Source organism: Somniosus microcephalus, chromosome 9, assembly GCF_052327205.1.
Source record: "Somniosus microcephalus isolate GS21.2 chromosome 9, FLI_Smic_1.0, whole genome shotgun sequence".
Classification (NCBI taxonomy): Eukaryota; Metazoa; Chordata; class Chondrichthyes; order Squaliformes; family Somniosidae; genus Somniosus; species Somniosus microcephalus.
Genome location: NC_140995.1, coordinates 218,861,639 through 218,882,546, shown reverse-complemented (window position 1 = coordinate 218,882,546; position 20,908 = coordinate 218,861,639). Strand labels below are relative to the sequence as shown.

The 20,908-nt window shown below is 39.4% G+C and overlaps 5 non-coding genes across 5 annotated transcripts; all 5 read left to right on the top strand.

Annotated features, from left to right (window-relative positions):
* The first annotated feature begins 3,201 nt into the window (after positions 1 to 3,201).
* Positions 3,202 to 3,288, top strand: trnastop-uca (transfer RNA opal suppressor (anticodon UCA)). The gene has a single exon. It is a non-coding gene; the product is annotated as a tRNA-Sec (tRNA).
* A 3,887-nt stretch (positions 3,289 to 7,175) lies between these two features.
* Positions 7,176 to 7,262, top strand: trnastop-uca (transfer RNA opal suppressor (anticodon UCA)). The gene has a single exon. It is a non-coding gene; the product is annotated as a tRNA-Sec (tRNA).
* Positions 7,263 to 11,149: 3,887 nt separating this feature from the next.
* On the top strand, positions 11,150 to 11,236 carry trnastop-uca (transfer RNA opal suppressor (anticodon UCA)). Its single transcript has one exon. It is a non-coding gene; the product is annotated as a tRNA-Sec (tRNA).
* A 3,880-nt stretch (positions 11,237 to 15,116) lies between these two features.
* trnastop-uca (transfer RNA opal suppressor (anticodon UCA)) lies at positions 15,117 to 15,203 on the top strand. The gene has a single exon. It is a non-coding gene; the product is annotated as a tRNA-Sec (tRNA).
* Positions 15,204 to 19,090: 3,887 nt separating this feature from the next.
* On the top strand, positions 19,091 to 19,177 carry trnastop-uca (transfer RNA opal suppressor (anticodon UCA)). The gene has a single exon. It is a non-coding gene; the product is annotated as a tRNA-Sec (tRNA).
* The last annotated feature ends 1,731 nt before the right edge of the window (positions 19,178 to 20,908 follow it).

Genomic DNA, 20,908 nt, shown 5'->3' with positions numbered 1-20,908 from the left:
AACATTACCCCTGAAGTCTGGGAATCAATCTGGTAAACCTACGCTGCACTCCCTCCAAGGCCAATATATCCTGAATGGATATTTACTAGTCCTAGCCTCTTTCGGGCTACCCCGGATCAGGCATATTTCTCGGACGTTCACTTTCAACTAAAGTTTGAGGTAGCCAAATCCTAAAAACACTTAATTGGGTCCAAAGGTCCGGGCTATCACTCCCGAAAGGAAAGGAACAACCTGAGAATGTTACCGTCCTCCAGATAGCACTTTTAATAAGTTTATTTAGACTGTAACATCCCGGATATTATGAGGTCCAGAGAACTCCCTCAGAGTTCTGTAACTCTTCACCAAAGAGTGTACAGAGATTGACTTCGCGAGTTTTTGATACAGAAGACTTATGTGAGACAATTCTAAAAATATATAGAGATTTATTAAAGAACCAACATGCTATTTACAGTTGGTGAATCAGTCAATCGCAACATTAACAATTCTAAAAAGAGAAAAAATACTATCTTTTAACAGAGAATCTTACTTTTAAATCTTAACTTCGCTACAGTGTTATAGTTTTTAAAGTTTTTTATACAGGATATCCATCAATCTCAAATACCTTTGATCCCCAAGGTACAAAGAGTGGTAGATTACAGAGCCGCCTCTGAAGCCGAGAATCACTTTGCCCGATTAAAGCTAGTCTGATAACGCATTTGAAACTTCAATATTTATACCCTTTTCCAGTGGTATTTCTTTTAACGTTTCTGCTGATGCAAGTCAATTATCCCTATTTATCTCTCAGCTGAAGTCTGCAATTCTTACTGCTACATCAGCCAGAATCTTGTCTCATCTCCATGTGTTCTAGGGTCACCATATAAAAACGGTGTGAAAGGCAGGTGTTCCTTATTTTATGTCATCTTTACGAGGGCAGATGTTCCTTATCTTATGTGCCATCTTTACAAAGTTTAAATTAGAACACCTCATCCAGGGTAAACCATTGTATTTGTTCCCAAAGGTGAGCCTGTCGGAGCCATGCACCTTCTGTTTCAATAAGGTTATTTATTCAGGATCAACAACTGTCTTATCTCAATAGCCAGAATTCTTTCATAACTATTTCATAGTTAGGTTTCTAAATTTCCAAACCCAGTTTGTCATGTTTTAATAAGGCTAGAATGCTTTCCTAAGATAGTGTATTTTCTGAATAGTTTATATGACTTATTCCTTCACAATATCCTTCCAAAGGTGTGGTGCCCCGAAATGCTCACAGTACTCCAGGTTCTATCTAACCAGGGTTTTGTACAGCTGCAGCATAACTTCTACCCCCTTGTACTCTAGTCCTCTAGATATAAAGGCCAGCATTCCATTAGCCTTTTTGATTATTTTCTGTACCTGTTCATGACATTTTAATGATCTATGTACCTGGACCCCACGTCTCTTTCTACCTCCTCTGTTTTTAGCTTTTCACCATTTAGAAAGTATCCTGTTCTATCCCTTTTAGGTGCTAAGTGGATGCCCTCACCTTTGCTTACATTGAAATCCATTTGCCACAGTTTTGCCCATTCACTTAACCTATCAATATCCCTTTGTAATTTTATACTTCCATCTAGACTGCTCACAAGGCCGCCTATCTTTGTGTCATTGGCAAATTTAGATATATGACTTTCTATGCCATCATCTAAGTCGTTAATAAATATTGTGAATAGTTGAGGCCCCAATACAGATCCCTGCAGGACACCACTAGTCACATCCTGCCAATTTGATTACCTACCCATTATCCCTACTGCCTGTCTCCTGCCGCTCAGCCAATTTCCTAACCAGGTCAATAACTTGCCCTCAATTCTGTGGGCTACTACCTTAGTTAACAGTCTCTTATGTGGGACTTTATCAAATGTCTTCTGGAAGTCCATATAAATAACATCCATAGACATTCCCTGTCCACTACTTTAGTCACCACCTCAAAAAATTCCATCAGGTTTGTCAGGCATGACCTACCTTTCACAAATCCATGCTGGCTCAACTGAAAATTAGCGAGGTGTTCAGTCACCCTATCCTTAATTATAGACTCCAGCAACTTCCTGACAACAAATGTTCGGCTAACTGGTCTATAATTCCCGGGTTTCCCTCTCTCGCCATTCTTAAAAAGTGGAGTGACATGCGCAATTTTCCAATCTAAAGGGACGGTTCCTGAATCGAGAGAACTTTGGAAGACTATAGTTAGGGCATCTGTAATGTGCTCACCTACTTCCTTTAAAACCCCTGGGGTGGAAACCATCTGGCCCTGGGGATTTGTCACACTTTAGTGCCATTATTTTCTTCATTACTGTTATTTTACTTACATTAATTTTATTGAGTCCCTGTTCCCGATTCAATATTAGTTTCTTTGGGATTTCCAGCATGCTATCCTCTTCTTTTACTCTAAATACTGACGCAAAGTAATTATTCAATGTGTCCGCTGTTTCCCCATTGTCATTGAAAATATCACCACTTGCAGTTTTTAAGGGGCCAACATTGCTCCTGACCACTCTCTTTTTCTTGATGTAACGATAAATATATTTTGTATTAATTTTGAAATCCCTTGCAAGTTTCTTTTCATACTCCCTTTTTGTAGCTCTTGCTGTATGTTTTGTAACCCTTTGCTGTTCTTTGTATCTTTCCCATTGGCCAGGATCTGTGCTATTTTTGTTTGCCCTTTCCTTTAGTTTTATTCTGTCCTTTACCTCTTTAGTTGTCCACGGCTGGGTTTTTTTGGCAAGTAGATCTCTTGCCCCTCAGGGGTATAAACTGGTTCTGTATCACGTTAAATTTCTTTTTTAAACATCTTCCACTGATCTTCTGTCATATTACCCAGTGACAGATTTGCCCAGTTTACTGTGGACAGTCTTTGCCTTATCCCATTGAAAGTCGGCCTTACCTAAGTCTAGAATCTTGTATGATTGTTTGTGTTCCCAGTTGTTTGTAACCCAGAATCAATGGGTTGAAATCTTGCTTTGTGATATTAGTAATGGACATGATAACAACAACAACTTGCATTTATATAGCGCCTTCAACGGAGTAAAACATCCCAAATCGCTTCATAGATTGACATGAAATTCCATTTTAACTGTTGTGATTTGACGATGTGTCGAATGAATGCGTCAGAGAGAAAAAACAAATCACCACAAGTTAAATGTGATGACCTTGTCAGTGGTTTATATATTGATGGAGTGAGTTAAATACAATGCCTGGATGAACCTCAGTGGTCTGGGGTGCAGGCTTCAAACCTGTAGCTGTCTAGCGACAGAGTGGCTCGATTCCACCTTCCAGGCGGTGTTCTTGACTCTCATCTTCAATACAGACTTTAAAACAAAAATTATTTCCATTTAGGCCGGCGTGTGACTGCTCACAATATATACCAACTACAGTTTGTGTTTATCGAATCATTGAATCTTACAGACACAGAAGGAGGGCATTTGAAAGAGCTGCCCAATTTAGTCCCACAATCCCAGCTTTTTCTCAATAACACTGCAAGTAAGTTCTCTTTCGAGTGCATGTTGAATTGACTTTTGTAATTTTGTATAGGAACAGGAGTAGGCCATTCAGCTCATTGAGCCTGTTCTGCCATTCAATGAGATCATGGCTGATCTGCGATCTAACTCCATATACCCGCCTTTGCCCCATATCCCTTAATAGCTTTGGTTAACAAAAATTTATCCATCCCCGATTTAAAATTAACAATTGATCTAGTATCAATTGCCGTTTGAGGAATAGAGTTCCAAACTTCTACCACACTTTGTGTGTACAAGTGTTTCTTAACTTCACTCCTGAAAGGTCTGGCTCTAATTTTTAGACTATGCCCCCTAGTCCTAGAATCCCCAACCAGCAGAAATAGTTTCTCTCTATCTACCCTATCTGTTCCCCTTAATACCCTGAAAACTTGGATCAGATCACCCCTGAACCTTCTAAATTCTAGTGAATACAATCTTAATTTGTGTAATCTTTCTTCGTAACATTACCCCTGAAGTCTGGGAATCAATCTGGTAAACCTACGCTGCACTCCCTCCAAGGCCAATATATCCTGAATGGATATTTACTAGTCCTAGCCTCTTTCGGGCTACCCCGGATCAGGCATATTTCTCGGACGTTCACTTTCAACTAAAGTTTGAGGTAGCCAAATCCTAAAAACACTTAATTGGGTCCAAAGGTCCGGGCTATCACTCCCGAAAGGAAAGGAACAACCTGAGAATGTTACCGTCCTCCAGATAGCACTTTTAATAAGTTTATTTAGACTGTAACATCCCGGATATTATGAGGTCCAGAGAACTCCCTCAGAGTTCTGTAACTCTTCACCAAAGAGTGTACAGAGATTGACTTCGCGAGTTTTTGATACAGAAGACTTATGTGAGACAATTCTAAAAATATATAGAGATTTATTAAAGAACCAACATGCTATTTACAGTTGGTGAATCAGTCAATCGCAACATTAACAATTCTAAAAAGAGAAAAAATACTATCTTTTAACAGAGAATCTTACTTTTAAATCTTAACTTCGCTACAGTGTTATAGTTTTTAAAGTTTTTTATACAGGATATCCATCAATCTCAAATACCTTTGATCCCCAAGGTACAAAGAGTGGTAGATTACAGAGCCGCCTCTGAAGCCGAGAATCACTTTGCCCGATTAAAGCTAGTCTGATAACGCATTTGAAACTTCAATATTTATACCCTTTTCCAGTGGTATTTCTTTTAACGTTTCTGCTGATGCAAGTCAATTATCCCTATTTATCTCTCAGCTGAAGTCTGCAATTCTTACTGCTACATCAGCCAGAATCTTGTCTCATCTCCATGTGTTCTAGGGTCACCATATAAAAACGGTGTGAAAGGCAGGTGTTCCTTATTTTATGTCATCTTTACGAGGGCAGATGTTCCTTATCTTATGTGCCATCTTTACAAAGTTTAAATTAGAACACCTCATCCAGGGTAAACCATTGTATTTGTTCCCAAAGGTGAGCCTGTCGGAGCCATGCACCTTCTGTTTCAATAAGGTTATTTATTCAGGATCAACAACTGTCTTATCTCAATAGCCAGAATTCTTTCATAACTATTTCATAGTTAGGTTTCTAAATTTCCAAACCCAGTTTGTCATGTTTTAATAAGGCTAGAATGCTTTCCTAAGATAGTGTATTTTTCTGAATAGTTTATATGACTTATTCCTTCACAATATCCTTCCAAAGGTGTGGTGCCCCGAAATGCTCACAGTACTCCAGGTTCTATCTAACCAGGGTTTTGTACAGCTGCAGCATAACTTCTACCCCCTTGTACTCTAGTCCTCTAGATATAAAGGCCAGCATTCCATTAGCCTTTTTGATTATTTTCTGTACCTGTTCATGACATTTTAATGATCTATGTACCTGGACCCCACGTCTCTTTCTACCTCCTCTGTTTTTAGCTTTTCACCATTTAGAAAGTATCCTGTTCTATCCCTTTTAGGTGCTAAGTGGATGCCCTCACCTTTGCTTACATTGAAATCCATTTGCCACAGTTTTGCCCATTCACTTAACCTATCAATATCCCTTTGTAATTTTATACTTCCATCTAGACTGCTCACAAGGCCGCCTATCTTTGTGTCATTGGCAAATTTAGATATATGACTTTCTATGCCATCATCTAAGTCGTTAATAAATATTGTGAATAGTTGAGGCCCCAATACAGATCCCTGCAGGACACCACTAGTCACATCCTGCCAATTTGATTACCTACCCATTATCCCTACTGCCTGTCTCCTGCCGCTCAGCCAATTTCCTAACCAGGTCAATAACTTGCCCTCAATTCTGTGGGCTACTACCTTAGTTAACAGTCTCTTATGTGGGACTTTATCAAATGTCTTCTGGAAGTCCATATAAATAACATCCATAGACATTCCCTGTCCACTACTTTAGTCACCACCTCAAAAAATTCCATCAGGTTTGTCAGGCATGACCTACCTTTCACAAATCCATGCTGGCTCAACTGAAAATTAGCGAGGTGTTCAGTCACCCTATCCTTAATTATAGACTCTAGCAACTTCCTGACAACAAATGTTCGGCTAACTGGTCTATAATTCCCGGGTTTCCCTCTCTCGCCATTCTTAAAAAGTGGAGTGACATGCGCAATTTTCCAATCTAAAGGGACGGTTCCTGAATCGAGAGAACTTTGGAAGACTATAGTTAGGGCATCTGTAATGTGCTCACCTACTTCCTTTAAAACCCCTGGGGTGGAAACCATCTGGCCCTGGGGATTTGTCACACTTTAGTGCCATTATTTTCTTCATTACTGTTATTTTACTTACATTAATTTTATTGAGTCCCTGTTCCCGATTCAATATTAGTTTCTTTGGGATTTCCAGCATGCTGTCCTCTTCTTTTACTCTAAATACTGACGCAAAGTAATTATTCAATGTGTCTGCCGTTTCCCCATTGTCATTGAAAATATCACCACTTGCAGTTTTTAAGGGGCCAACATTGCTCCTGACCACTCTCTTTTTCTTGATGTAACGATAAATATATTTTGTATTAATTTTGAAATCCCTTGCAAGTTTCTTTTCATACTCCCTTTTTGTAGCTCTTGCTGTATGTTTTGTAACCCTTTGCTGTTCTTTGTATCTTTCCCATTGGCCAGGATCTGTGCTATTTTTGTTTGCCCTTTCCTTTAGTTTTATTCTGTCCTTTACCTCTTTAGTTGTCCACGGCTGGGTTTTTTTGGCAAGTAGATCTCTTGCCCCTCAGGGGTATAAACTGGTTCTGTATCACGTTAAATTTCTTTTTTAAACATCTTCCACTGATCTTCTGTCATATTACCCAGTGACAGATTTGCCCAGTTTACTGTGGACAGTCTTTGCCTTATCCCATTGAAAGTCGGCCTTACCTAAGTCTAGAATCTTGTATGATTGTTTGTGGAGCTATTTCCCAGTTGTTTGTAACCCAGAATCAATGGGTTGAAATCTTGCTTTGTGATATTAGTAATGGACATGATAACAACAACAACTTGCATTTATATAGCGCCTTCAACGGAGTAAAACATCCCAAATCGCTTCATAGCTTGACATGAAATTCCATTTTAACTGTTGTGATTTGACGATGTGTCGAATGAATGCGTCAGAGAGAAAAAACAAATCACCACAAGTTAAATGTGATGACCTTGTCAGTGGTTTATATATTGATGGAGTGAGTTAAATACAATGCCTGGATGAACCTCAGTGGTCTGGGGTGCAGGCTTCAAACCTGTAGCTGTCTAGCGACAGAGTGGCTCGATTCCACCTTCCAGGCGGTGTTCTTGACTCTCATCTTCAATACAGACTTTAAAACAAAAATTATTTCCATTTAGGCCGGCGTGTGACTGCTCACAATATATACCAACAACAGTTTGTGTTTATCGAATCATTGAATCTTACAGACACAGAAGGAGGGCATTTGAAAGAGCTGCCCAATTTAGTCCCACAATCCCAGCTTTTTCTCAATAACACTGCAAGTAAGTTCTCTTTCGAGTGCATGTTGAATTGACTTTTGTAATTTTGTATAGGAACAGGAGTAGGCCATTCAGCTCATTGAGCCTGTTCTGCCATTCAATGAGATCATGGCTGATCTGCGATCTAACTCCATATACCCGCCTTTGCCCCATATCCCTTAATAGCTTTGGTTAACAAAAATTTATCCATCCCCGATTTAAAATTAACAATTGATCTAGTATCAATTGCCGTTTGAGGAATAGAGTTCCAAACTTCTACCACACTTTGTGTGTACAAGTGTTTCTTAACTTCACTCCTGAAAGGTCTGGCTCTAATTTTTAGACTATGCCCCCTAGTCCTAGAATCCCCAACCAGCAGAAATAGTTTCTCTCTATCTACCCTATCTGTTCCCCTTAATACCCTGAAAACTTGGATCAGATCACCCCTGAACCTTCTAAATTCTAGTGAATACAATCTTAATTTGTGTAATCTTTCTTCGTAACATTACCCCTGAAGTCTGGGAATCAATCTGGTAAACCTACGCTGCACTCCCTCCAAGGCCAATATATCCTGAATGGATATTTACTAGTCCTAGCCTCTTTCGGGCTACCCCGGATCAGGCATATTTCTCGGACGTTCACTTTCAACTAAAGTTTGAGGTAGCCAAATCCTAAAAACACTTAATTGGGTCCAAAGGTCCGGGCTATCACTCCCGAAAGGAAAGGAACAACCTGAGAATGTTACCGTCCTCCAGATAGCACTTTTAATAAGTTTATTTAGACTGTAACATCCCGGATATTATGAGGTCCAGAGAACTCCCTCAGAGTTCTGTAACTCTTCACCAAAGAGTGTACAGAGATTGACTTCACGAGTTTTTGATACAGAAGACTTATGTGAGACAATTCTAAAAATATATAGAGATTTATTAAAGAACCAACATGCTATTTACAGTTGGTGAATCAGTCAATCGCAACATTAACAATTCTAAAAAGAGAAAAAATACTATCTTTTAACAGAGAATCTTACTTTTAAATCTTAACTTCGCTACAGTGTTATAGTTTTTAAAGTTTTTTATACAGGATATCCATCAATCTCAAATACCTTTGATCCCCAAGGTACAAAGAGTGGTAGATTACAGAGCCGCCTCTGAAGCCGAGAATCACTTTGCCCGATTAAAGCTAGTCTGATAACGCATTTGAAACTTCAATATTTATACCCTTTTCCAGTGGTATTTCTTTTAACGTTTCTGCTGATGCAAGTCAATTATCCCTATTTATCTCTCAGCTGAAGTCTGCAATTCTTACTGCTACATCAGCCAGAATCTTGTCTCATCTCCATGTGTTCTAGGGTCACCATATAAAAACGGTGTGAAAGGCAGGTGTTCCTTATTTTATGTCATCTTTACGAGGGCAGATGTTCCTTATCTTATGTGCCATCTTTACAAAGTTTAAATTAGAACACCTCATCCAGGGTAAACCATTGTATTTGTTCCCAAAGGTGAGCCTGTCGGAGCCATGCACCTTCTGTTTCAATAAGGTTATTTATTCAGGATCAACAACTGTCTTATCTCAATAGCCAGAATTCTTTCATAACTATTTCATAGTTAGGTTTCTAAATTTCCAAACCCAGTTTGTCATGTTTTAATAAGGCTAGAATGCTTTCCTAAGATAGTGTATTTTTCTGAATAGTTTATATGACTTATTCCTTCACAATATCCTTCCAAAGGTGTGGTGCCCCGAAATGCTCACAGTACTCCAGGTTCTATCTAACCAGGGTTTTGTACAGCTGCAGCATAACTTCTACCCCCTTGTACTCTAGTCCTCTAGATATAAAGGCCAGCATTCCATTAGCCTTTTTGATTATTTTCTGTACCTGTTCATGACATTTTAATGATCTATGTACCTGGACCCCACGTCTCTTTCTACCTCCTCTGTTTTTAGCTTTTCACCATTTAGAAAGTATCCTGTTCTATCCCTTTTAGGTGCTAAGTGGATGCCCTCACCTTTGCTTACATTGAAATCCATTTGCCACAGTTTTGCCCATTCACTTAACCTATCAATATCCCTTTGTAATTTTATACTTCCATCTAGACTGCTCACAAGGCCGCCTATCTTTGTGTCATTGGCAAATTTAGATATATGACTTTCTATGCCATCATCTAAGTCGTTAATAAATATTGTGAATAGTTGAGGCCCCAATACAGATCCCTGCAGGACACCACTAGTCACATCCTGCCAATTTGATTACCTACCCATTATCCCTACTGCCTGTCTCCTGCCGCTCAGCCAATTTCCTAACCAGGTCAATAACTTGCCCTCAATTCTGTGGGCTACTACCTTAGTTAACAGTCTCTTATGTGGGACTTTATCAAATGTCTTCTGGAAGTCCATATAAATAACATCCATAGACATTCCCTGTCCACTACTTTAGTCACCACCTCAAAAAATTCCATCAGGTTTGTCAGGCATGACCTACCTTTCACAAATCCATGCTGGCTCAACTGAAAATTAGCGAGGTGTTCAGTCACCCTATCCTTAATTATAGACTCTAGCAACTTCCTGACAACAAATGTTCGGCTAACTGGTCTATAATTCCCGGGTTTCCCTCTCTCGCCATTCTTAAAAAGTGGAGTGACATGCGCAATTTTCCAATCTAAAGGGACGGTTCCTGAATCGAGAGAACTTTGGAAGACTATAGTTAGGGCATCTGTAATGTGCTCACCTACTTCCTTTAAAACCCCTGGGGTGGAAACCATCTGGCCCTGGGGATTTGTCACACTTTAGTGCCATTATTTTCTTCATTACTGTTATTTTACTTACATTAATTTTATTGAGTCCCTGTTCCCGATTCAATATTAGTTTCTTTGGGATTTCCAGCATGCTGTCCTCTTCTTTTACTCTAAATACTGACGCAAAGTAATTATTCAATGTGTCTGCCGTTTCCCCATTGTCATTGAAAATATCACCACTTGCAGTTTTTAAGGGGCCAACATTGCTCCTGACCACTCTCTTTTTCTTGATGTAACGATAAATATATTTTGTATTAATTTTGAAATCCCTTGCAAGTTTCTTTTCATACTCCCTTTTTGTAGCTCTTGCTGTATGTTTTGTAACCCTTTGCTGTTCTTTGTATCTTTCCCATTGGCCAGGATCTGTGCTATTTTTGTTTGCCCTTTCCTTTAGTTTTATTCTGTCCTTTACCTCTTTAGTTGTCCACGGCTGGGTTTTTTTGGCAAGTAGATCTCTTGCCCCTCAGGGGTATAAACTGGTTCTGTATCACGTTAAATTTCTTTTTTAAACATCTTCCACTGATCTTCTGTCATATTACCCAGTGACAGATTTGCCCAGTTTACTGTGGACAGTCTTTGCCTTATCCCATTGAAAGTCGGCCTTACCTAAGTCTAGAATCTTGTATGATTGTTTGTGGAGCTATTTCCCAGTTGTTTGTAACCCAGAATCAATGGGTTGAAATCTTGCTTTGTGATATTAGTAATGGACATGATAACAACAACAACTTGCATTTATATAGCGCCTTCAACGGAGTAAAACATCCCAAATCGCTTCATAGCTTGACATGAAATTCCATTTTAACTGTTGTGATTTGACGATGTGTCGAATGAATGCGTCAGAGAGAAAAAACAAATCACCACAAGTTAAATGTGATGACCTTGTCAGTGGTTTATATATTGATGGAGTGAGTTAAATACAATGCCTGGATGAACCTCAGTGGTCTGGGGTGCAGGCTTCAAACCTGTAGCTGTCTAGCGACAGAGTGGCTCGATTCCACCTTCCAGGCGGTGTTCTTGACTCTCATCTTCAATACAGACTTTAAAACAAAAATTATTTCCATTTAGGCCGGCGTGTGACTGCTCACAATATATACCAACAACAGTTTGTGTTTATCGAATCATTGAATCTTACAGACACAGAAGGAGGGCATTTGAAAGAGCTGCCCAATTTAGTCCCACAATCCCAGCTTTTTCTCAATAACACTGCAAGTAAGTTCTCTTTCGAGTGCATGTTGAATTGACTTTTGTAATTTTGTATAGGAACAGGAGTAGGCCATTCAGCTCATTGAGCCTGTTCTGCCATTCAATGAGATCATGGCTGATCTGCGATCTAACTCCATATACCCGCCTTTGCCCCATATCCCTTAATAGCTTTGGTTAACAAAAATTTATCCATCCCCGATTTAAAATTAACAATTGATCTAGTATCAATTGCCGTTTGAGGAATAGAGTTCCAAACTTCTACCACACTTTGTGTGTACAAGTGTTTCTTAACTTCACTCCTGAAAGGTCTGGCTCTAATTTTTAGACTATGCCCCCTAGTCCTAGAATCCCCAACCAGCAGAAATAGTTTCTCTCTATCTACCCTATCTGTTCCCCTTAATACCCTGAAAACTTGGATCAGATCACCCCTGAACCTTCTAAATTCTAGTGAATACAATCTTAATTTGTGTAATCTTTCTTCGTAACATTACCCCTGAAGTCTGGGAATCAATCTGGTAAACCTACGCTGCACTCCCTCCAAGGCCAATATATCCTGAATGGATATTTACTAGTCCTAGCCTCTTTCGGGCTACCCCGGATCAGGCATATTTCTCGGACGTTCACTTTCAACTAAAGTTTGAGGTAGCCAAATCCTAAAAACACTTAATTGGGTCCAAAGGTCCGGGCTATCACTCCCGAAAGGAAAGGAACAACCTGAGAATGTTACCGTCCTCCAGATAGCACTTTTAATAAGTTTATTTAGACTGTAACATCCCGGATATTATGAGGTCCAGAGAACTCCCTCAGAGTTCTGTAACTCTTCACCAAAGAGTGTACAGAGATTGACTTCACGAGTTTTTGATACAGAAGACTTATGTGAGACAATTCTAAAAATATATAGAGATTTATTAAAGAACCAACATGCTATTTACAGTTGGTGAATCAGTCAATCGCAACATTAACAATTCTAAAAAGAGAAAAAATACTATCTTTTAACAGAGAATCTTACTTTTAAATCTTAACTTCGCTACAGTGTTATAGTTTTTAAAGTTTTTTATACAGGATATCCATCAATCTCAAATACCTTTGATCCCCAAGGTACAAAGAGTGGTAGATTACAGAGCCGCCTCTGAAGCCGAGAATCACTTTGCCCGATTAAAGCTAGTCTGATAACGCATTTGAAACTTCAATATTTATACCCTTTTCCAGTGGTATTTCTTTTAACGTTTCTGCTGATGCAAGTCAATTATCCCTATTTATCTCTCAGCTGAAGTCTGCAATTCTTACTGCTACATCAGCCAGAATCTTGTCTCATCTCCATGTGTTCTAGGGTCACCATATAAAAACGGTGTGAAAGGCAGGTGTTCCTTATTTTATGTCATCTTTACGAGGGCAGATGTTCCTTATCTTATGTGCCATCTTTACAAAGTTTAAATTAGAACACCTCATCCAGGGTAAACCATTGTATTTGTTCCCAAAGGTGAGCCTGTCGGAGCCATGCACCTTCTGTTTCAATAAGGTTATTTATTCAGGATCAACAACTGTCTTATCTCAATAGCCAGAATTCTTTCATAACTATTTCATAGTTAGGTTTCTAAATTTCCAAACCCAGTTTGTCATGTTTTAATAAGGCTAGAATGCTTTCCTAAGATAGTGTATTTTTCTGAATAGTTTATATGACTTATTCCTTCACAATATCCTTCCAAAGGTGTGGTGCCCCGAAATGCTCACAGTACTCCAGGTTCTATCTAACCAGGGTTTTGTACAGCTGCAGCATAACTTCTACCCCCTTGTACTCTAGTCCTCTAGATATAAAGGCCAGCATTCCATTAGCCTTTTTGATTATTTTCTGTACCTGTTCATGACATTTTAATGATCTATGTACCTGGACCCCACGTCTCTTTCTACCTCCTCTGTTTTTAGCTTTTCACCATTTAGAAAGTATCCTGTTCTATCCCTTTTAGGTGCTAAGTGGATGCCCTCACCTTTGCTTACATTGAAATCCATTTGCCACAGTTTTGCCCATTCACTTAACCTATCAATATCCCTTTGTAATTTTATACTTCCATCTAGACTGCTCACAAGGCCGCCTATCTTTGTGTCATTGGCAAATTTAGATATATGACTTTCTATGCCATCATCTAAGTCGTTAATAAATATTGTGAATAGTTGAGGCCCCAATACAGATCCCTGCAGGACACCACTAGTCACATCCTGCCAATTTGATTACCTACCCATTATCCCTACTGCCTGTCTCCTGCCGCTCAGCCAATTTCCTAACCAGGTCAATAACTTGCCCTCAATTCTGTGGGCTACTACCTTAGTTAACAGTCTCTTATGTGGGACTTTATCAAATGTCTTCTGGAAGTCCATATAAATAACATCCATAGACATTCCCTGTCCACTACTTTAGTCACCACCTCAAAAAATTCCATCAGGTTTGTCAGGCATGACCTACCTTTCACAAATCCATGCTGGCTCAACTGAAAATTAGCGAGGTGTTCAGTCACCCTATCCTTAATTATAGACTCTAGCAACTTCCTGACAACAAATGTTCGGCTAACTGGTCTATAATTCCCGGGTTTCCCTCTCTCGCCATTCTTAAAAAGTGGAGTGACATGCGCAATTTTCCAATCTAAAGGGACGGTTCCTGAATCGAGAGAACTTTGGAAGACTATAGTTAGGGCATCTGTAATGTGCTCACCTACTTCCTTTAAAACCCCTGGGGTGGAAACCATCTGGCCCTGGGGATTTGTCACACTTTAGTGCCATTATTTTCTTCATTACTGTTATTTTACTTACATTAATTTTATTGAGTCCCTGTTCCCGATTCAATATTAGTTTCTTTGGGATTTCCAGCATGCTATCCTCTTCTTTTACTCTAAATACTGACGCAAAGTAATTATTCAATGTGTCCGCTGTTTCCCCATTGTCATTGAAAATATCACCACTTGCAGTTTTTAAGGGGCCAACATTGCTCCTGACCACTCTCTTTTTCTTGATGTAACGATAAATATATTTTGTATTAATTTTGAAATCCCTTGCAAGTTTCTTTTCATACTCCCTTTTTGTAGCTCTTGCTGTATGTTTTGTAACCCTTTGCTGTTCTTTGTATCTTTCCCATTGGCCAGGATCTGTGCTATTTTTGTTTGCCCTTTCCTTTAGTTTTATTCTGTCCTTTACCTCTTTAGTTGTCCACGGCTGGGTTTTTTTGGCAAGTAGATCTCTTGCCCCTCAGGGGTATAAACTGGTTCTGTATCACGTTAAATTTCTTTTTTAAACATCTTCCACTGATCTTCTGTCATATTACCCAGTGACAGATTTGCCCAGTTTACTGTGGACAGTCTTTGCCTTATCCCATTGAAAGTCGGCCTTACCTAAGTCTAGAATCTTGTATGATTGTTTGTGTTCCCAGTTGTTTGTAACCCAGAATCAATGGGTTGAAATCTTGCTTTGTGATATTAGTAATGGACATGATAACAACAACAACTTGCATTTATATAGCGCCTTCAACGGAGTAAAACATCCCAAATCGCTTCATAGATTGACATGAAATTCCATTTTAACTGTTGTGATTTGACGATGTGTCGAATGAATGCGTCAGAGAGAAAAAACAAATCACCACAAGTTAAATGTGATGACCTTGTCAGTGGTTTATATATTGATGGAGTGAGTTAAATACAATGCCTGGATGAACCTCAGTGGTCTGGGGTGCAGGCTTCAAACCTGTAGCTGTCTAGCGACAGAGTGGCTCGATTCCACCTTCCAGGCGGTGTTCTTGACTCTCATCTTCAATACAGACTTTAAAACAAAAATTATTTCCATTTAGGCCGGCGTGTGACTGCTCACAATATATACCAACTACAGTTTGTGTTTATCGAATCATTGAATCTTACAGACACAGAAGGAGGGCATTTGAAAGAGCTGCCCAATTTAGTCCCACAATCCCAGCTTTTTCTCAATAACACTGCAAGTAAGTTCTCTTTCGAGTGCATGTTGAATTGACTTTTGTAATTTTGTATAGGAACAGGAGTAGGCCATTCAGCTCATTGAGCCTGTTCTGCCATTCAATGAGATCATGGCTGATCTGCGATCTAACTCCATATACCCGCCTTTGCCCCATATCCCTTAATAGCTTTGGTTAACAAAAATTTATCCATCCCCGATTTAAAATTAACAATTGATCTAGTATCAATTGCCGTTTGAGGAATAGAGTTCCAAACTTCTACCACACTTTGTGTGTACAAGTGTTTCTTAACTTCACTCCTGAAAGGTCTGGCTCTAATTTTTAGACTATGCCCCCTAGTCCTAGAATCCCCAACCAGCAGAAATAGTTTCTCTCTATCTACCCTATCTGTTCCCCTTAATACCCTGAAAACTTGGATCAGATCACCCCTGAACCTTCTAAATTCTAGTGAATACAATCTTAATTTGTGTAATCTTTCTTCGTAACATTACCCCTGAAGTCTGGGAATCAATCTGGTAAACCTACGCTGCACTCCCTCCAAGGCCAATATATCCTGAATGGATATTTACTAGTCCTAGCCTCTTTCGGGCTACCCCGGATCAGGCATATTTCTCGGACGTTCACTTTCAACTAAAGTTTGAGGTAGCCAAATCCTAAAAACACTTAATTGGGTCCAAAGGTCCGGGCTATCACTCCCGAAAGGAAAGGAACAACCTGAGAATGTTACCGTCCTCCAGATAGCACTTTTAATAAGTTTATTTAGACTGTAACATCCCGGATATTATGAGGTCCAGAGAACTCCCTCAGAGTTCTGTAACTCTTCACCAAAGAGTGTACAGAGATTGACTTCGCGAGTTTTTGATACAGAAGACTTATGTGAGACAATTCTAAAAATATATAGAGATTTATTAAAGAACCAACATGCTATTTACAGTTGGTGAATCAGTCAATCGCAACATTAACAATTCTAAAAAGAGAAAAAATACTATCTTTTAACAGAGAATCTTACTTTTAAATCTTAACTTCGCTACAGTGTTATAGTTTTTAAAGTTTTTTATACAGGATATCCATCAATCTCAAATACCTTTGATCCCCAAGGTACAAAGAGTGGTAGATTACAGAGCCGCCTCTGAAGCCGAGAATCACTTTGCCCGATTAAAGCTAGTCTGATAACGCATTTGAAACTTCAATATTTATACCCTTTTCCAGTGGTATTTCTTTTAACGTTTCTGCTGATGCAAGTCAATTATCCCTATTTATCTCTCAGCTGAAGTCTGCAATTCTTACTGCTACATCAGCCAGAATCTTGTCTCATCTCCATGTGTTCTAGGGTCACCATATAAAAACGGTGTGAAAGGCAGGTGTTCCTTATTTTATGTCATCTTTACGAGGGCAGATGTTCCTTATCTTATGTGCCATCTTTACAAAGTTTAAATTAGAACACCTCATCCAGGGTAAACCATTGTATTTGTTCCCAAAGGTGAGCCTGTCGGAGCCATGCACCTTCTGTTTCAATAAGGTTATTTATTCAGGATCAACAACTGTCTTATCTCAATAGCCAGAATTCTTTCATAACTATTTCATAGTTAGGTTTCTAAATTTCCAAACCCAGTTTGACATGTTTTAATAAGGCTAGAATGCTTTCCTAAGATAGTGTATTTTTCTGAATAGTTTATATGACTTATTCCTTCACAATATCCTTCCAAAGGTGTGGTGCCCCGAAATGCTCACAGTACTCCAGGTTCTATCTAACCAGGGTTTTGTACAGCTGCAGCATAACTTCTACCCCCTTGTACTCTAGTCCTCTAGATATAAAGGCCAGCATTCCATTAGCCTTTTTGATTATTTTCTGTACCTGTTCATGACATTTTAATGATCTATGTACCTGGACCCCACGTCTCTTTCTACCTCCTCTGTTTTTAGCTTTTCACCATTTAGAAAGTATCCTGTTCTATCCCTTTTAGGTGCTAAGTGGATGCCCTCACCTTTGCTTACATTGAAATCCATTTGCCACAGTTTTGCCCATTCACTTAACCTATCAATATCCCTTTGTAATTTTATACTTCCATCTAGACTGCTCACAAGGCCGCCTATCTTTGTGTCATTGGCAAATTTAGATATATGACTTTCTATGCCATCATCTAAGTCGTTAATAAATATTGTGAATAGTTGAGGCCCCAATACAGATCCCTGCAGGACACCACTAGTCACATCTTGCCAATTTGATTACCTACCCATTATCCCTACTGCCTGTCTCCTGCCGCTCAGCCAATTTCCTAACCAGGTCAATAACTTGCCCTCAATTCTGTGGGCTACTACCTTAGTTAACAGTCTCTTATGTGGGACTTTATCAAATGTCTTCTGGAAGTCCATATAAATAACATCCATAGACATTCCCTGTCCACTACTTTAGTCACCACCTCAAAAAATTCCATCAGGTTTGTCAGGCATGACCTACCTTTCACAAATCCATGCTGGCTCAACTGAAAATTAGTGAGGTGTTCAGTCACCCTATCCTTAATTATAGACTCCAGCAACTTCCTGACAACAAATGTTCGGCTAACTGGTCTATAATTCCCGGGTTTCCCTCTCTCGCCATTCTTAAAAAGTGGAGTGACATGCGCAATTTTCCAATCTAAAGGGACGGTTCCTGAATCGAGAGAACTTTGGAAGACTATAGTTAGGGCATCTGTAATGTGCTCACCTACTTCCTTTAAAACCCCTGGGGTGGAAACCATCTGGCCCTGGGGATTTGTCACACTTTAGTGCCATTATTTTCTTCATTACTGTTATTTTACTTACATTAATTTTATTGAGTCCCTGTTCCCGATTCAATATTAGTTTCTTTGGGATTTCCAGCATGCTATCCTCTTCTTTTACTCTAAATACTGACGCAAAGTAATTATTCAATGTGTCCGCTGTTTCCCCATTGTCATTGAAAATATCACCACTTGCAGTTTTTAAGGGGCCAACATTGCTCCTGACCACTCTCTTTTTCTTGATGTAACGATAAATATATTTTGTATTAATTTTGAAATCCCTTGCAAGTTTCTTTTCATACTCCCTTTTTGTAGCTCTTGCTGTATGTTTTGTAACCCTTTGCTGTTCTTTGTATCTTTCCCATTGGCCAGGATCTGTGCTATTTTTGTTTGCCCTTTCCTTTAGTTTTATTCTGTCCTTTACCTCTTTAGTTGTCCACGGCTGGGGTTTTTTGGCAAGTAGATCTCTTGCCCCTCAGGGGTATAAACTGGTTCTGTATCACGTTAAATTTCTTTTTTAAACATCTTCCACTGATCTTCTGTCATATTACCCAGTGACAGATTTGCCCAGTTTACTGTGAACAGTCTTTGCCTTATCCCATTGAAAGTCGGCCTTACCTAAGTCTAGAATCTTGTATGATTGTTTGTGGAGCTATTTCCCAGTTGTTTGTAACCCAGAATCAATGGGTTGAAATCTTGCTTTGTGATATTAGTAATGGACATGATAACAACAACAACTTGCATTTATATAGCGCCTTCAACGGAGTAAAACATCCCAAATCGCTTCATAGCTTGACATGAAATTCCATTTTAACTGTTGTGATTTGACGATGTGTCGAATGAATGCGTCAGAGAGAAAAAACAAATCACCACAAGTTAAATGTGATGACCTTGTCAGTGGTTTATATATTGATGGAGTGAGTTAAGTACAATGTTTGGATGAACCTCAGTGGTCTGGGGTGCAGGCTTCAAACCTGCAGCTGTCTAACGACAGAGTGGCTCGATTCCACCTTCTAGGCGGTGTTCTTGACTCTCATCTTCAATACAGACTTAAAAAAAATATTCTTTCCATTTAGGCCGGAGTGTGACTGCTCACAATATATACCAACAACGGCTTGTGTTTATTGAATCCTACAGACACAGAGGGAGGCCATTTGGCTCTTCGTGTCTCTTTGAAAGAGCTGTTCAATTTACTTCCACATCCCCAACTTCTTCCCAATAGCACTGCAATTAAGTTCTCTTTCAAATAAATGTCCAATTTACTTTTGTAAGTTTGTGGAGGAACATAGGAACAGGAGCAGGCCGTTCAGCCCCTTGAGCCTGTTTCGTCATTCAATGAGATCATGGCTGATCTGCGATTTAACTCCATATACCCGACCTTGCCCCATATCCCTTAATAGCTTTGGTTAACAAAATGTTATCAATCTCTGATTTAAAATTAACAATTGATCTAGTATCAATTGCCATTTGTGGAAGAGAGTTCCAAACTTCTACCACCCTTTGTGTGTACAAGTGTTTCCTAATTTCACTCCTGAAAGGTCTGGCTCTAATTTTTAGACTATGCCCCCTAGTCCTAGAATCCCCAACCAGCAGAAATAGTTTCTCTCTATCTATCCTATCTGTTCCCCTTAATATCCTGAAAACTTCAGTCTGATCACCTCTTAACCTTCTAAATTCTAGGGAATACAACCTTAATTTATATAATCTTTGCTCGCAACATAACCCGTGAAGTCCGGGTATCATTCTGGGAAAACTACACTGCACTCCCTCCAAGGCCAATATATGCTTCCTAAGGTGTGTAGGGATTTCGCAATAATTTTGAAATTTCCTACAGTTCCGAAGATTGATTTTTTTGATTAAAGAATACCTGGGTAATATACCCTTAAAAATCCAGGGATGAAAATGGCCACCAGGCCGCGTGGCAGAAGACAAAAAGGACTTGAAAAGGCAGCCTGCTGTGTCTGTGAAAAAGGTTCAATGGAGCAGTCAAACTGCCAATCAACGGCAGTTCAGGGAGTTCCCCTCCCTGCAGCAGACAATCGATGTGTTTACAGAAACTGCTACAATGTTTACACAAAGGATTAACCACTTGAGACTGCGGTTTCAGTCCGACCACAAGGACAATGACTTTTGTTTCTGCTTACTCAAGCAATCAAGGAAGTAGACATGCTTTTTTTCAAACCACGGCAGCTTTATTCAAAGCCCATCACAGACAATGAGGACATATTTAAACTGAAAAAAAACCCAGTTTAAATGAATGGGTATTTCATCCAAACCCATTACAGACAATGGGGACAGTTTGGATCCCTTTTGTTTAGCCCAGATACATCCGGATTTGGGCGGGAAGGGTTCGGCCCCAAATGGGGTATAAACAATAGCTTCTCAGAAGCCTCTCTCTCGCTCTGTGGCCTCGCCTCTGTGCCCTCTACAATGTGGGAGCCTGCCTAAATGAGTGGAACACCAGCAGTTTACTTTTAAAATACTGGGTTGTTTTTACTTCGGCGCAGTGAAGATCAAAGGTTGCAGGGCACGGTGTAAGCGGTTTTTCATTGGTGAGCATATATTTTTCTGGCCCATTACAAGGCAACTTAGAATAGATATAGGGGTGGGAATTAAGTGGGAATTTTGTTAGAACTGTGATTTTAGTCGATTTTCCCTCGTTATGTCCGTTCTCTCTTCCCCTATTTAATTAACAGTGTTGCACTAGCAGATAAGGCTGTAGTGAACACTGAGAGTAGCTGTATTAAAGTG